The sequence below is a fragment of the Manis pentadactyla genome, chromosome 5 (assembly GCF_030020395.1).
Source record: "Manis pentadactyla isolate mManPen7 chromosome 5, mManPen7.hap1, whole genome shotgun sequence".
NCBI classification, from domain to species: domain Eukaryota; kingdom Metazoa; phylum Chordata; class Mammalia; order Pholidota; family Manidae; genus Manis; species Manis pentadactyla.
This window is the reverse complement of record NC_080023.1, coordinates 111917829-111936304: the sequence shown is the minus strand read 5'-3', so window position 1 is coordinate 111936304 and position 18476 is coordinate 111917829. Positions and strand designations below refer to the sequence as shown.

General features: G+C 40.4%; 1 long non-coding RNA gene across 6 annotated transcripts in view; it reads right to left on the bottom strand.

Annotated features, from left to right (window-relative positions):
* The window catches only part of LOC118921549 (uncharacterized), a 65426-nt gene that overhangs the window by 12115 nt on the left and 34835 nt on the right, over positions 1 to 18476 (bottom strand). The gene's annotated exons all lie outside the window — the stretch shown is intronic.

Genomic DNA, 18476 nt, shown 5'->3' with positions numbered 1-18476 from the left:
AAACCTCTGCTATTTCTATCTTGATTTAAATATCTCCTTGTGGAATGCACATTGCAACTCCAAAACAATGCTTTCCTTATGCACGGTTCATGTGTGGGTGGAATGACTGGTAATGCACTGGCACTGGGCTCTATCTAAACCCATAGCATTTGTATACTATTTAACTTTTTCTCAAAACAGATTTTCCATGAAGAAAAGCAGAATGGGAGTACAGCAAATGACTAGAACTTAGAGCCCACGTGATTCTTCTCTGAGGTCCTGTCAAAGGAGACCCCACTGTAAGATAGTAAGGCCCCCTTCACACTGCTGATTCACTGGTCCAAGGTATGGTCCTCATTTTATGCAACTATAGCTTATAATTTTGCTTCCCAACAAAACACTTGGCAAATACTCCTTATCTTGAGTACACACTATGCAACATTCCTAGGGTGGTATCTGAATCTATTCATCTTAGGTAAGGGTGTTGATTATTCTAGATTTGAATTTCTACACTCAAAAAATTCACCTAATGCCATTCTAAGGTGCTGTGCTTCACAGAAAGACTTTTAAATCAATATAAGTATATACATACACCCAATACAGGTCCTTGCAATGTACACCAGGAGACATGTACAAAAATATTCATGGTAGCACTATTCCAAATAGACTAAACTATTTGGAAATGACATAAATGATCACTGACAGGAAAATAAAGTGTGGCATAGTCACATATGGGATGTTATAAAGCAGTAAAAACGGACCCCAGCTACATACAATAATATGAATGAATCTTAACACAATGTTGAGTGAAAAAGCAAATTCCAAAGATTACTTACAGCATAAAAGCCCCTTTAATGTAAAAAGTAGATAAACAATTTATTTAGTAGATATACGTATACATCTAAACTTTTGTTAATTCCTTAAACCAAAATGTTTTCCTCCTTCTTTTTTAACCAAAGATGCCCATTTTTCAAGGACCAACTAAAGTTTCACCTAGTTACAGCTTTCTCCAACATCTCAAAACTCTGGTGAATATACATTTCTTTTCTTTTCTTTTCGTTTATGGAGGGTATATCCTTCAGTGATCCTGGCTTGAAATTCAAGAGTCTCAGTTCTCACTCACTACTTACCTGGCACTCCAGGCCTAATTTCCTGCATACATGTGGGGTTTCATAGATCATATTAAGACCAGAAAACTTGCCTGACATTTGCTAGAATATCAGTTCATGCCTAGCTTTTTGTTTTTTCTTTCCTCTTAATTTTTAGTTCTTGGGGATTTACTTTCCATTATTGTAAGCTCAACTATGCATTTAATGCTATTTTTCAGAAGGATCTTCATGTTATCTGATCTGTTTTATGCTACAATGTGAAATTCAAGGCCACAGTTTTAGATCTGGGTGTTGTATCTCCATTAAGTCTCATGCACTTGGCATTCTAGACTGTTCTAGAAGTAACTACCCAGGACTCAGACTTGGGATCCCTTTCCTTCCTTTCCTATGCCTGTGTCCTTGCCTTCCCAGAAGGGAATATTAGCCAATAGCAGCCTCCTAGACCATTGGCTGTAGCAATAGTATCTCGCCTTCAGTCCATCCTTAACATTGCTTCTAGAATAACTTTTTCTAAAACCTAGATCTGGTTATGTCACCCCTTATATAAAATACTACTCTATTAAAAAGGTGGAGGACTATATTTATCAAAGAATATCAATGTCATAAAAGCCAAAGAAAGGCTGTAGAAATGTTCTAGACTAAAAGAGTAAAAGGACACAACTAAATCAAATACTTTATCTTAGCATTCTAAGCTTATTATTTATCTTATCTTAGCAACCTGTTCTGGAAGGAGGAAAATGCTATAAAAGATGTTCCTGCTCAGTCAACAAAATTGGCATATGAATTCCAGGTTAGACTAAAAGTACTATATCAGGGTGAAATTTAAAGTTGGTAACTGTTCTACAGTTATGAAGAGAATATCCCTATTTTTAGGAAAATACCCAGAGGTATTTTGGAGAAGAAGGTCATAATTGAACTTACTCTCAAATGGTACAGAAAAATATATTATATGTGCACACATATAGGCATGCATAATGAAAAGGAGAGTGAGAGATCAACTGAAAAAGCAAATGGGACCAAATATTAGTAAGTAAACTGGGTAAAGGATACATATACACCGGTGTTTCTTATGCTGTTTATACTTGCAACTTTTCTGTAAATTAGAAATTATTTACAAATAAAAATTTTAAAAAGAAAAGAAAACAAAAACCCTCTGCTGTTTCCCCACTGCCTGAGGATATTTGTTAGACCCTAAACAGCTCCGCTCTGGCTCCAAACAAGCAGACCAGTGCTTTCCAGGCCCATCCCAACAGACCACACCTCCCTGCCTTTGCACATGCAGGTCCCTATGATTGCAGTTTCTTCTGCCTCTTTTCTGCTCAGAAAATCCTCATTTCCTCAAAGCCCAGATGAAAATTCTCTCTTCCCTGCTCTCTGAAAAATCTTCTAGAAGGCTTTTAGATTATCTAAAATTCAGATGATCAGAAAGCTAGAAAGAAACAATATAGTTTGTTTAAGCAAGAAATGTGAAAAATAAAATATTTCGAGTTGGCTGATTTCATTTAACAATTTTTTTTTAACTTTTAAAATTTTCTGCATGATTTAGTAGTATACGTAGTTTCCAAGAGTTCATTTGACATGGAACTTGAATTTGAAGCATTCTACTATGCTATGGTATGTTGTATTATGTTACATTCTGGACATTCCATAAGACAGCATGATATATCATAATTATTTCTTTGAGTATTGGTTTCACCAATCACAATGTGGAATGGGAACTATCTTACTCATCTTTATTTCCTTTCTGAAATAAGGAAATATTGCCTAAGATGTACTGGAGTCTAAATAAATTGAATGGTCATTGTGTGAAACAACCTAATTACCAAATTTAATTTTAACATGCATATGCACACATCTCCTAAGTTTAACATCACTATTATCCTAGCAAATAAACAGCAAATACTTAGCAAAAACATTTTTACTGGACCTACTCCTTCCCATGGGCAATCTAATAAATAGACTACTTTTCTCCAGTTCTCAACAGGCAGAATGACATGTAATGGGTGGATGAGTAAATGTCTATAGGCTTATACATAGTGAAGCCTTTTAACAGTAAATTTACACAGAACCAAATCTAGTTATCGTCAGAATTTGAAAATCCCACCAGACTCAAAGCAATTTGTGAGTAACAAAATTCCATTTTAGAGCTATTTGTCTCTGGCTCTTAAACTGTGTTTTAAAAATACTTCTGTCTGTAGGTAAATCAATCTTTGAACAAACATCAACATCTGGGTAACTAGATCTGTTAGATGAATGTGTATATTCATCTGCCTCTTAATTTAGAAAGTAATTTTATACTCTTTTTTTTAATTTATGAAGACAATTATATTAGTGGTTATTTAAATAAGCACTGTGGAGGTGGAAAATTTTTCCTTCTTCCTTTGTAGGACCTTTGGCTGGTCTAATCATTAAATTGACATAAGACAGATTAACAGGAGAAAAACAAAATTACATACTCATGGGAGCCCCAAAAAGGTAGGAAGACTCAAAAGGCAGCCAGATATATAATAACATCCTGGGCTGAGGAGAGGGATACGGAGGTCTAGGGATACAAAGAGGAGGAGGGCCATTCATAGGAAGGCAGAGTAGATAGTTAGAAACAAATGCTGCTGTGGTAAGCAGATACATTCCTTAGGAAAAAGGCATCTCTGATAATACCTGTCTTCCTAACACAGGCCCCCTTTCCAATGTAAATTTAGGTACTTGAAGGAAAAGTAAAGAGCTTTTCCTGAATGTGCTGGTTTTGATTGTCTTTCACTCAAAATATTCCTCATGCCCAAGCGGTATATTTTGGGGTGACAAATTCTGCTCCCCTTCAGCATCATCCATGTACTAGGTTTTCTAGAGAATAAAGAAAATACTGCTTTCTAGGATTTAAATTAAAGTTAAAAATCAAAGTAAGTTAATTTTTTATGGCCAAAAATCCATTGAAAATGACACATGGACAGCTTTTAAATTTGAGCTAAGAATGTCCTAGCATATCAGTTTTTTCCTGGAATTTTAACTAATATTTGAAGAGGTGGGAAGAGATTCTTTTTTTAAAGAAAGAGTTAAATAACTGTTAAGAATTCTTTATTTCCTAACTTAACTGTAATATTTTGAGTATTGTTGTGTTTTAGCACATTAAGTCTACAGAATCTGATATTAACTTAGATGTCTCAGATCACAGGCCTTCCAAATAAAGTCTTGCTTCTTATTTCATTGGATCTCCCATTACAATTCATAGCATTTGACTTATTTTCAGTATAGCTAGTATTTTCACAAGTTAAAAATTGAAGATGGACCGCAACCAGAATTCTTGAATTACAAAGCTCGATGAAGATGTTTGAGATAAGATACTCTGATCTACAATTAGGGACTAATGAGGACACAGTGTTGATGTAGAAAGGTTGAAAAGCTTGTATTTGATTACCCCTAGTAAATCCTGACTCTGTGAGTTCTAATAATAAGCCACAGCACACTATTTTCTCTCTCTTTTCACCTTTGCCCCATATATGACATGTAACTGGGAACCAGCAATGTCTTTCCTAGAAAAGAAGAGAACTAGAACAAGCCTAACTGCTGCTGGCAAACATTTCCAGGTCTCGGCTCCAGAAGGAGGAACCCATAGGTGGAATTCATGGGGATAACACCAACTCAATGTAAAGACTTTCCAACATTAACAGGTAACTGCATAATAGAATGGGTTGCTCTGGGAGAATCCAACTTCCCATCAGGGGAAGTGTTCAAGATGTAGCAGATGACCATCTATCTGCAAGGCTGCTGTCAACACTGGGTTCCAACACTCGGCCAGACACTGACATAGTAATCCATAATCTAAGACTCTATAATTCCGTGATATTGGAGACTGAATGCTTACAATGTTATTGTCATTCAGTCTGGTTCCTGTTACTATAAAAGTCTTGCATGCCATTTTGTCAGGATAGGTTAAAGTTACTGGAAATGGTCACTGCACCTGGTCTAAAGGTCAGTTTCCTGATTTAGAAAGTGGAAGAAATGATGAGATAATCTCTAGAATCCTGTCTACATCTAACCCGATTCTGACCCATAAAATAGGGCCACTGTGTATTTACCTCTCTAACCCTTTTTGGATAATTTGTAAGAAATTGAACAAATGCATGACATTTTTCACCAACACTTATAACCTTTGGAATCCATTCATTTTTCACTGATTCCATTTTAGTCATTTTGATTGCTTTAGTCAGTGGGGAAAGATAATGTCACATAATTAAAATAATAAATAACCTCCCCAATAATTTGTTTGTTAATCTTGTGACAGAACCTCAAGCTATATTTTGTTAGAACTAAATTAAAAATAGCACATAACTTACAGTTTCTGCAAGTTTTTACAATTAAAAAAAATGAGGGTGTGCTGCAACCAGAATTATAAGTAGAATTATAGGATTCTGTGATTATATTTGATATCAGATGCTCCAATCTACAATCAGTGACTAATGAGGACATGTTGTTGACTCAGAAAGGTTGAGAAGCTTGTATCTGATGACCCTGAGTGAATCCTAATTAATTCCTTTAGTTCTAATAATAAACCACATACATAGCATATATAGCATATATATGGCATCTATCACTTGCAGATTGCTGGGACCAGCATACCCCAAGCTGTTTAGGTATAGACACACCTCTTCTAGAATTACTACCATCCCATTCTCTGGAACTGGAATATAGCTCAACCTCTGAAGATCCGAACACCACAAGCAGGATCCTTCAACCTCATTCTGTGGAATTCTTAACACCTCACCTGTGAGATAGCCAACACTACAGTAGGTGTTGAAGTCAAAGCCTCTGGGACCAGCAAAATGCTAAGCTGTACAGGGGTTGAAACTGGTACTTTTGACTTAGGAACATACCAAGCAGTGACATGTGCGGAACACTCCAACCTCAGGCCAGGTGACCAAGCCCTTTGACCACTAGGGCCCATGATCACTCCTATGACAGTCAACTTATTTCTTATTGTTGAATGCCAAAGTGTAAGTCCATCCCAGTCATCAGTCCTCTATCTCTATTTGCCTGCTGCTCTTTGGACGTACCCTCTGTTCCTCCTCATGTGCCCAAACTTCCACCATGCCCTCCATAGGCTCTATATTCAGCAAACTCTCCTATATCATCAACCTCTTCTCTGAACAGGTCCTTCACTTTCTTGCTCCAACTAAAACCTGGCTTTTTCCAGGAAATCCCACCTCTGTGGACCTCTCAAGTAGTGGTTGCTTATTCCCTCACACAGCAAGTGGAGGGGCAGGTGGTGTTTGCTGTTCTGCATGGTCATTCCCAGACCCTTACCACACTGCACTCTTGTTGCTAGGCAGTGTCACACCCTCTGATGGCACCCATTTTCCCTCCTAGTAGCTCTCCTCTCTGAGCCTCCGACTCACTCTGATTTCCTAGCAGTGCTCCTCTCAGCCCCAGTGATTTCAACACCCAGAGTTGACCCATGTGATAATCTGGCCTCCAGATCTCCGTCTCCCCATCTCTGATTTCTCTCCGCTCAGATAGTCACTCTTGGGCTCATACCCTGGATCTTAGCATCACCTGCAACTGCTCTATTGCCAAAGGCTGATTCAACTATCCTGCTCTCTGGCCACATCTGCCTTTCCTTCAGTTTGTCCTCCCACTATGCCTATTCTGTCTGACTTTGGACTTTCAGGCCATTGACCCCCTCCACTTGGTATGAATCCATCAGCCCTCTTCTTTCATGCCTTACTTCCTTACCCAGCTAAAACCCCACAGCCTGTCATTTCAAGAATACCCTGACCAGTACCCTGAACTCCCTAGTACTTCCCGCCCTTCTGGCAGAATCCAAGCTCTGCATTTATCTTCCTTTCTTTCTCTATTTCTGCACCCAACCTGCCTTTTTAGAGAAAGTTATACAACAAGAAGGATTGTTGTCATTATAAATTCATGAGCACCAAACTCAGAGAGCAATTCAACATTGCCTAGCAAGCATCCTACAGTTCCCTGATCTTGCTGTCTACTACTATCTGAAATTCTTCTCTCTTCAACCTGCAACACTCAGCTTTCCCCGCCCTTCATTTCTCATCACTCTCTGGAAAAAGACCAGAATCCTTAACAACGGCTCCAAGATTTTGCAAGCTTTCAGCCCTACTTACCTTTATAGCTTCATCTTGTACTGCTCTCACCTTTTCTCCATCCACAATGGTCTTCTTTCAGTTTATGAACTGTTTCCCCCACCAACAGAGCCTTTGCAGTGCATTCTCTCTACCTGTAATGGTCCTGCGCACCACTTTGCTGGTTAATTCCTACTCATCATTCAGGAATGACTAGTGCCATCAAATTGAACTCTCTGCCATGATGCAAATGCCCTATACCTGCTCTGCTCGAAAAGGCAGGCACTGGGCACATATGGCTATGGAGTGCCTGAATGTGGCTAGTGTGATGGGGAAACTGAATTTTAAATTTTATTTAATTTAAATTGATTTAAATTTATTTCACACAGAGTTAGTGGTTACCAGTTTTTTCAGTGCAGTTTTAGATCTTCCTCAAGCCAGCCTTCCTTAGGACAGCCCCCCTCTGGGTTCAGGGCCCTGTCTCCTATGGTCCTTAGCCTTTCCTACAGCACTATTTCAGTTTGTAATTATATATTCACTGTGTTGCTATTTGATTGTGTCTGTATTTACTCATGACTGTATCCCCAAAATATAGCATAGCTCCTGGCACACCATATACACTTCTCAGTGTAGGAATGAATGAATGAACATTGTGAGAGGATGCAGGTTAACACCAATAATTTTTAGTGCAAAATCCTCATGGTTCAGAGAAAGAAAACTATGCTACTGGAGTTAGTGGTGCCATTAAGAGTCAATTGGACAACCCGTCTCTTAGATCAACTGACCAGTGCTGGTGCCAATGGATGTAAGGATGGACAATACTGACTCACAGGCAAAGGCAAGCTCCTTGTCCTCAAAATGTAGGTATCATCTCATGATCCACATCCTATCAGGTTGCCACCTGCCAAATTTCAACTGTCAAAACAATATCCTCCTCCAGCAAAGGTACGAGCCTGGGAATTTATTCTGATATACTCCGACTGCTACTGATTTTCTGTAATTTTAAAAATACTGGGGTGATATATTTAAAAGTAAAACAGTATTTCAGCACCTGATTTACTCAATTTAACATATGGCTTATATCTAAATGTGTTTTAAAAGATTATATATTCTCAAATAGAATTACAATTTCCCCTCTTTAAGGGTTACATAATTAAATGTAGGCATGTAATTTTTGTGGAAACAGACATAATATCATCTAGAACATCCCAAAATAGTCCTGCTGCATCTCCTACTGATATTCCCCTTGGGAAAAAATTGAAAATAATTAACCTCAAGGAGGTCCTTCCACATCTGACACCTCAATTCTTCTAGTAACAAGTTTGAAAATTCCTTTCAAAGTCAAAAATTTTTGAGGACTCTCCCTTTAAGTGCAAATATATTTCTAGTGTTCAGTTGAGTAAGAACACATATCATAATAAAAATTTCTATAAACTCAGTGATGTTCTGAAATTAATAATTGCCACAGTACTTACATATATTTAAAAAATGAGAGCACAGATATATACATCATATTATTTATTTGCTATGCAAAAAAAGTTTGTAGTGGAAACACACACATGCTTCCCTATGCCTGTATCTCTCCCACAGTCTAGAGCCCTTAGGTGGTGAACAACTAGGAAAGTGTTTCATGCATATTTTGTTTCTGTTATATACATGATGGCTCAATATCCCAGAAACTGATCACTATTTAAAGCAGAAAGTAGAATCACTGAATGGAGAGTCTTAGGTAAAAAAAAAAATTACACCTAGTCTTATGTTGTACTTATTATATGTACTTTTGACAAGGGAATCACAGAACTTGGACATATTCCAAGAGTTTACCTGAGCTGTTTCCTACAGTGCAAAAAAATTGTATCTAAATTATTCATAATAGTAATAGCTGGATGTGAAGTTGCATTCAGCAATGGAACAATGCTACTATTTTACATTGTATTCAACATATTCAGGAAAAAAAGTGTTCTCTCTCCAGTTATGACTATTGCCATTGAAAATTCTCAACTTCCAAATTCTTTGGTTTTAGCTCCTCTTTTTGTAGGTGTGTTGAGAGGTACAAAAATCAGTGTACATTTCACAACAGACCAGTCTATCAGATCATATCGTAATAGCAGCACCTGCTTTTTATTGATTCAAATTGTATTTTAACCACTAGGCATTCACTCATGATATTTCTTCCACTCTTTTTATGATAATGCTTTATATAAATTTTGTTTTTGCATGTAAATGTCACCATTCTTAGAATAACTCCAGATCCACCTTACCTCATTATGATACGTATAACATCAGTGATTCATGAGAACAATACCCTGAAAACATTCCCACTTAAGGAGCTTTTTTGGTTTTGCAGAATGTGGTACATTATATTCCTATTCATATAAACATACTTAAATGAGAACCAAAAAGCAAACTTTCTGTAGGCAGCACTTATTAGGACCCAGCCATTCAACATTGCTCCCTTTGAAGTTAATTTTTCTCTATCTTCAAGCTCCAGGTCTGGAGCTTCTGGTTTTGCAAGGCATCTTAAATGAGTCATAGAGAAACAACTGCTCTTTTAAGACCAGGTTTATTCAGGTTGTACTGACTCTGAATTTCTGAATCATAAGCCCACTTCCTTCTTGATCAAGTAAACTCACGACACTCTGGTCCCTATCTTGTGGTCATTCCTGAGTCAGAACCTCCACAAACAAATCCATTTTTGCCTATATTCCAAAAGGAAAACACCCTAGTTCTGAAGTCTTGTACTTTGCTGACAGACTTCTTTGTCTACTCACCTTCGAGGACACACAGTGGCAATTTGACTACTGAACCTGCCCAAATATCAAGGTGCATGTCCACTTTAATTACTGCACATCCAGATTACATGGCATGACAGGGAGAGCGCCGAAGTTCTCCTGAGCTCTTCATATCCATTGGTAAGTAATTCAGATTTCTCTGTTAATTCAAAATTAATACTAATCTTCTACATATCACAACTCATAAAAGAATTATTTCATAGACTATCATAACATAATGGGTCCTCAAATATTTGTTGAGGAAATGAATGAATCAATTTATAGGCTTGGGTGGGAAAAATAAAGACCAGATCTCTTTTTTGTAACTACAGCATTTACAGGTGTGGGGATGGCTGCCTCCTCCATAATTGTGTCACCCCCTCTCCCAGCACCTATATGTGAAGTCACCATGTCCCAGGAATGGTGTTAAGTGCTTTGCACACACTACATTGTGAAATAGAGAAGTTGTCAATCGATTTTTCTGAAGCAGTGAAAACTTTTCTTTAAGATACAAACTAAAATCAAAGATAACCTTTGAGTGTCGTCCCATGAAGCAGTGGGCCACAGCAGTATTACCTGATGGCTTCTACCAATGCCACCATGTTGCCATCCTATTCTTCTCTCTTCTACCTCCTCTGACAAAAATCTAAGGTAACTCAGGAATTCTCTAGTTCTTGGTATTTTTTTCAATGCTAGCTTTAAAAAAAAAACATGGAACATATCAAGTAATTCCTTCTCACTCTATGAATAGCAATTCAAAGAATGATTTCTAAAGAATTATTAAAGTACCACAAGAATTTACATAATACTCCAGTAGGTAGTAATGGATTGAAAAGATTATCAATGCTTCATGGTGTGGGAAAAAACCTGATTTATAGCTAATAAGGTTTTATTTGTAACTAATAAGACTATAAACAAAATCTTGGGTAGTGTAAAGGAATAACCCAGGTTCTACAACTTGAATTGCTGACTTTTCTGTTTAGCTGATCAGCATTTCTTCATCTCATTTGAATTTACAAATGTATGATTTTCTTAAGCTAAATTCTGCATTCACTTGGCATAAAATGTCAACATAGCTAGGGAATAATTTTTCATTTTACATGAGAATACCTTTATCTTTGCATAAAGTATGTGTCTTTGAAAATTATTTGAATAATTTGGTACCTTATGATTAATATACCAGACTGAGATATATCTACATCTTATTATAGTCCACCAAAGGTTATACTGAGAAATATCTCAGTATAACAAACATATGTATAAGTCCCAGCTAATGATCTATTTCTAAGGAATGTTAGTTAAACCAAATTCCTTCTTAGCCAAATAACTTAGTCCCCTGAAGCTTTCTGCTACCTCTGTTATAACTGAATGTAAAATTTTCTATCTGGAATTTCAGGGGCAATTAAAACTCCTAATAACTCTTTTCCCCCTTGGCTATACAATTATTGGTTGACAATTAATAACTTGGCTTTTAACCAACATAGGAAAAAAGTACTTCTTTCTCTTGTGATGACAGATGTCATTTTCCAGCTCTCAGATCCCAGTGGGAATTGGACCTGATAGTCACAAGCAACGAAGTTTAATACAGATAAAATCCTACAGACTGTTTTACATTAGGAAATTCCTTCCAATAAGAAATAACTAGGAACAACTTACTGTTCTATTTAACAGGGAAACAGCTCTGTGACTGGCCCTCATTCCAGACCCCATCATGACCACATTACTTTAATACCAGCAACTTCTCAAGGTGGTGACGGAGCCCTGGGATGGAGCTGTGGAGGTGACTGAGCCCCAGATGTCTCCCAGGGTCCAAGGCTGCTCCACAGCCATACGGCAGCTTTAGTGAGTCTCACGGGGAGGTGTGTCTAGCCTGATCACCATGGAGTAAGACAGGGTTTTGTAGAACATTCTTTTTCAGTCTCTTTAAAGAGCATAAGTAAGGATACATGAAAACTAGTAACTGGCTTCTAGGAAATTTAACTTCTGAAAATGTAGGCATTATCTGACAATACAGTCCTTCACCAGCTGCTGCTATATAAATACAGTAATATATACAAAAGTTGAAGGACAACTTTGAGTAACACTCAGGACTGACAATATGATTATAAAGTTACACATCATCCTACACAAAGAAGTAATTTTCTTCTAAAGAATAGTTGATTAGTGCTACTGTCCAGTGAGGCATTTATTTTCAAACTGAGCCCAGTTAAGAATCTGGGCCGCTGGCTGTAACATCTACAGAAACCAACATATATTTCTTCCATGCTGCCGACAGCCCAGCCCCGTGCTGAGGGCACAGCAATAGCTGAATTGTATTTCATAGGGTTTGTACTAACATGGCACCAAGCTGCAGAACTAACTACAGGTCTGCAAAGTGGAAGTCAGACCCACCCTGCCCATGTGGCTGGGGATGTCCTTGTTTTGAGGACCTGCCCGAGGTCTCATCAGCGTCACCTCTGACTCATGCTTAGCATTCAAGAGCAAGATGGAGTCACCAACCATGAGGACCTGGCAGAAGGCCAGCCTGTTGGTACTAGAGCAATGCCTGCCGCAGAACGGCTCTCTGGGCCAGACAGTTGTGGGAAATAGCCGACAGCTAGGTAAACAAGCAGCTCCTTTTTTGGTGAGCTGCAGAGGAAGTAGGGTGGACAGCGTAAAGGCTTCAGATGCATGTTCAGATGACTCTGTGTTGCTGTGGGCTGCCAGAAAAGCGTCAGAGACCCAGTATGGCACCCTTGAAGATGGGATGGCTCTCCCTCAACAAAGGCATTGGCAGGGAGAAAGAGGCAAAATGGCAAATTGTGTCCTCCCACAGAGTGAACCAGAGGACAGGCTCCATGCAGACACATCAAGTGTGAGAAGCCACTGGTCTGGGGCCTTCAGTTCCCCACAGTCCCGCTCAGAGATTGTAGGGGGCACTGTGGTGGCTCCCACTACACTGAATTCTGAACCCAGTGGAGAAGCAGAGAGACTTGCATCAGTCAGGAACTGAAAGACTCAAGACAGAAGCTGAAGGTGGCAGTCACGTGGTAGAGCTACCCCGACAGAGCTGTACGGTTGGGTGGAAGTGTCCAGGCCCTGCAAGCCTCCAGTTGAGCCATTTGTTGGGCTTGGTTTAGGTTCTCAGGCAGTTTGGGAGTCTGAGACATATTTAGCACAGATAAGTTTAATGTAGCATCAGGAAGAATTAGCAACTCTTTCCTTTATACCTTTTCAGAACAACAAAGTGACCTGGGTATGGGCAAATAGCAGTCAGTTGAGGTAAGCGCCTGTTTTGGGCACACATGCCCTTGTGCCAGGAAAACAAGAACAAGCATGAGCAGGAAAATGAAATCCACAACACAATTCTTGATTTACAGCTGTGAGACAATGCTTCCTTTTCTTGGACCCCAGGCCCTTTAAGCTGTGACTCACAGGAGGTGGGTGTGCAGCGGCCCCACAGAGAGGGCCGTCAGCGACAGGAGTACAATTACATCCTGCTTTGCCTGCTCCTGGCACCCCTGGGTTGCTCCCAGTTCTGTCCTAACCCTGTAACATGTGGGAAACCAGTGTATTCCGATAGAATAGCATGGGATTAGACCCAAAGAGATTACTAGCAAAACACTTTCTGGAAAAAAGAAAACCTACTTTTTATACACAAAGTGGTAAAGGAAAAGTTTCTTTGTTGGTAGCTGGAAAGCTTTGCAGGTACTGACTTTTAAGGAAAATCTGGACAGTCTGGCACACAGCTTTGACTGCATGGAAGTCATCTCTGTCCCTTTCCACGAAGGCCTATCACTCTAAATTGAAGGCCCCAGGGTCCGTTCTTAAATAAAAACTCTTGTTTGGGGGTCTTGTCTGAGCAGGGCCCACATAGGATCAAGAGAGGTGAACAATGTAGGCTCAACCCCAGTTGTCAGATTATGGCTCAGAGAGAGTGAGTCCACAGAAAGCCTTTGAGTAACGGCAGATGAAAGGTTTGGTCTAAATACAGGCTTCCAAAAGTAGAAATATGATTCAGGAAGTGGAGAGTTGAAGAAAACATACTAGCCAAAATGAAAAGAGTGGAGAGTGAAGTAGAATGACTCTGGGGAAGAGGTTCTCTGAGGAAAGCCATGAGACAGGGCCCCCTGCGGCTTCTCGGCTTCATTTTAAATGAGGGCCCCACATGATTCCCTTAGCACAGGTTGGGGCAAGGCTCCCATGGGTCCCGGCCTGCTCCCCGAATTACGTGGAGAGAAGCAGACTATACCCAGACTTCTCTCACCTCAGTGTCAGATACATGTGAGATGGGGGTGGAGGTGGAGCATTTATAAAGGAGCCGTGTAATTAATTCTTGGGAACTCTAGCCAATGGAACAGACTGGCTGTAAGGGATTATGTAGTCGAGTGTGACAATCAGTACCGACTGTGTCAGACCCTGAACTAGGCACTGGGGATGCTAGATGAGTAAGACGTGGTTCCTGCAACTGAGAAGTCATCACCGAAGAAGGAGACAGATGAATGAACTGAAAATTATTATTCAGTACATCTTGGGATACAGGTAAGACCCAGGGCTGCAGGGCCAAAGAAAAGGGATACTTCAGCCAGATGAGAAGGTCCTGGCCTCAGTCCCACAGAACAGAACAGCTCACAAGATTCCTGTGCAGCTTGGGACTTGGGCTTGTTCCAAGGGTATCACCACCTCCAGCTGTCTCTGTCTTCTCCCTCTTTCTCACGGGCTCCCACGTTAGGTCTCTCCAATCCTGTACACGTTCCTTTCCAACTCTACTATGCCCTAAGGCTGCTGACCTAGATTTTTTTCTTTTCCTGCCAAAGCATAGCCTACATTTTCCTACATTTCCTCCCTACCCTCTCATTCTTTACCTACACTTGATACCAAGTTCTCACCCATACCACTTTGCAGTACCCTCTGTCCTTGAGGAGAATCGCCAGTGGTTTCCTTATCTCCAGACCCAGTGACGCTCGGTGACCCTGCAAGAGCTGACTCTGGTAGCTGCCACCCTGCCAGCTGAGACTTTCTCCTCCTTCAACTTCTTTGCTGACAGCCGCTCTGCTCATCCCATGCTTCTCCTTCTCTGCTTCACTGGCACCGAGAGCTTATTCCTGGCCTATTGCTGTCTTCCAAGAAGCAGGCAATTTAGGGTCACAGAGGGGTCCCACATAAAAGCCTGCTCATGAATCTGATGATGGTCCCTTTCCCGTGCCCCATGTGGGCATGTTCCCCAGTGAACAGTCACGGGGAGCCCACCTATGTCAAGTTCCAACTCTTCTCCATGCTGACAACACCCGTAACCTTAACTCTAGTTCTGATCCTTCAGTTTTATTTCTCGTCCAGCAGTTCCCACTGTGTTATCAGTCAGGCTCACATCTGTGTTCATCTGTGCCTCTGAGCAGCACAGCCCCATGCAGTGCACAGGCCGGACACAGTCGGATCGGCTAGACAGTGAAGGGAGCAACGAACTATCCCAGCCCTTCGCAGAGAGCCCTACCTTGTCACTTCTGCCTTTCCTTCCTGATTCTGGTTCTGGCACATTGTTCTTTTCCAAGAAGCGGATAATTTAGAGTCACAGAGAAGTCTCAAGTGCAAAGCTTGCTAAGAGATCCTTGTATCACCTCTCTAGAGAGTGGTATTGTTGTCTAATGCCCCACCCCCACCCCATTCTCTTCTCAAGGCCTCTCTGCATTCTTGGTGACATAGAACAAAAGTGATCAGCTCTCGTGGCAAGAACTATTACTCATTGTCCTGTCTTGTAGTTGAATGGCACTTGGACTGACATGCATAGTGATTTATATATACTTCAGCTTCACCATGCCCTTTCCCATGATCTTTAACCCCAAAACAATCAGTAACCGCAATAATAATAGCACTGTGATAGGCCGGGCACTCTGCTGTGCTGCCCACTATATATATGCCCACTACCTTTCTGAATCTTCTCTAAAACCCTATAAGGCAGAGAACATTCTACAGAGGATGACATGGAGGTTTAAGGAGGTTGGAGCTGGCTCAAGGCAACTGACTCTAGGACAGAAAAGTGAACATCCACCTCACTGCATTTCACCACACTGTGTCTTGTGTCCACTAGATTCAGTAAGGGGGCTGGAGTTGATTCACTTCTACAAATAACGGAGTGCCTGCTGTATACTGAGCATTCAAAGATTTAAAAAGACTAAGTCCGTGATCTCAAGGAGCTCACAGTCTGGAGGAAAGGCACCAAGATGAGACTGACTCCTGGGAAGTAAACTGAGACTTTCAGTCGAAAGGGCTGTATTTACCCAAAGTACACATGGTTCAGTCTTATAGGTCCCTGCCCTTGAAGAAGATCCCAGCTGCTGGAATTTTGCCTAAGCCATGTTCAGATTTAGCTTCCCCTCCTCTGTCTTTCTAAAGCTCATACTATACATATAATTTCCATTCAAATTCAAAATCTTTCCGATTATTGTAGTGAATGCAATGTTATTCAAGGAATTTTTTCCTGAAAGAACACCTATCTGACATGCATTTTTAATTTTATGTGCAATATGCAAATGTCATCACTGTAGTTGTTAACTGCAGTGCAGGATTGCAATTAACTATGGAGCTGTGCATTTTAGTTATATGCTAATGGTAATGAGATTTTCATAAAGCAAGTCCAATTACCAGCCCTATTTTTTAACTGCAAGAGCTAGTGCAAAGCAAAGGTGTTGACTTCCTTTGGAATAAATTACCCTTTGTCCTTGGCTCCTTCATCATATTCAATCATCCTAAAAAGTAACTCCTGCTCCTTTGAATATTTCATCCTGCCTTCCTCTACAGTATAATATTAATGGAGACCATGGGCAAGATTGTTTAGAAACCAATTTATACTGTGCAGACAGTGGGAAAATGTCCTCCCAGTATAAACTGCTCCAGCAGAGGAGCAGAGCTGTGAATAGTCAAAGTAAACAGGACCTGGAGGAGGCTGGAGGCTTAGACAGAGAGTTAGCAAAGATAAACCACCAGAGAACACATACAGTGTTACCTTGGAGTGAGGAAGCTGCACACTGCGAATGGGCATTTAAACCCAGATTCATGATCAGATGTGTTACTGGTTGAGAAGAACAACCTTGGAAGGATAGTCGTTCATTCATGCCAAACACCACTCTAAAGGTTTCTGTGTGCCAGACGCTGAACTAGGCACTGTGGGCTCAAATACAAAATAAACTGGCGGGGGTGCGGGGGTTGAGGTGGGCACGTGAAGACTTACGGGTTAGAAGTGAAGGAAGGTTTTCATGCTAATTTCTGTACTGATTGTTTTATAAAAAGAAAGTGTTTGTTAATTACTTGGACAATGAAACAATGAATAAGCACAGTGCCTGCCTTCAGTGAGCTCAGAGTCGAATAGAATGATACAAGCATGGCAAATAATTGTGTAATGAAGTGTGACACATGTTATGTACTGGTTTACAGGGGATAAAATGAAGGAAAAGGTCAGTGTGAGGGCAGTGAAGCAGCACAGGAAGTTCACAAAAGATGGGGAGGTTCTTGAGCTGAGCCTTGAAGGTGAATGGGTGTTTGTTAGAAGGATGAGGTGGAAGGTCAGTCCAGAACAGAGCAGCAGAAAGAAAGCACAAAGATGTGAAACAGCCCAGGTTACTGCAAGCTGTTCAGAGCAACTGGAGCAATATGGTGTGAGATGGAGCAGAGGTGAAGGATGAGGCTGCACAAGGGGAGCCGCTCAAAGGTGATGGCAGGAGAGCAAACAATCAGGCTTGCTTCTCAGAATTACCAGTGGGGCAGCCAAGTGGAAGTTGTTGTCAGGGTGGGTAAATCACCCGTGCGTACTTCCTTTTTGGCTGCCTTTGCAAGAAACTTTTCTCTGTTCAGCTCAGAATCTGAGACAAATGATCAGATCACATTTTCTCTCAAGAGGGTGTTTTCTGTGCCCTCGTTTCCAAGGCTATTAATTAATAAGTCCTGTTCTTATTTTTAATATTTTATTTTTTAAGAAAATATTTTCGATGAAAGTAGAAAGAGAATACAGGTGATAGGATGAAAGCTTGATGATGGGGATGTACAGTCTGAGTATCTTTCCTGCTCTGGGTCCACTTCTAGACAAGGTAATGTCCTCCCAGTATAGAGCATAGAGACAAAAGCACAAGAGGAGAGAGAGAGTGAGGAAAACAAGGGAAGAAAGGATGGCGCACATTCTGCCCCACGCCCACTATCATTATGTGTGGGCAGTGAGCCTAGCTTTCCTTCGTCTGTGCCTAACCCTACCCACAGCCCCTGTCACCTCCACCAGGGAAAGGAAAGCCAGGAGTTGGAAAAGGACAATGGGACATGGAATCTTCCAGAGTTAAGTTAATGGAAGCAGACTGTAAATATACAGCAAGGTTAGGAAGAAGATAGTTATTTCAGCATAAAAATGAAGTAAGTTTAGCATAGCAACATTTTAAGAACATCCTAAGAATGTGGGTTTTAGAATCTGAGAGAAGAGATGTACCTGTTTGGGTTAGTAATGAGAATGATTTAAAGAAGATAAATATGGTTCTATTTTACTCCTCTTCCACCCATGAGCCTCATTCTTATATTAC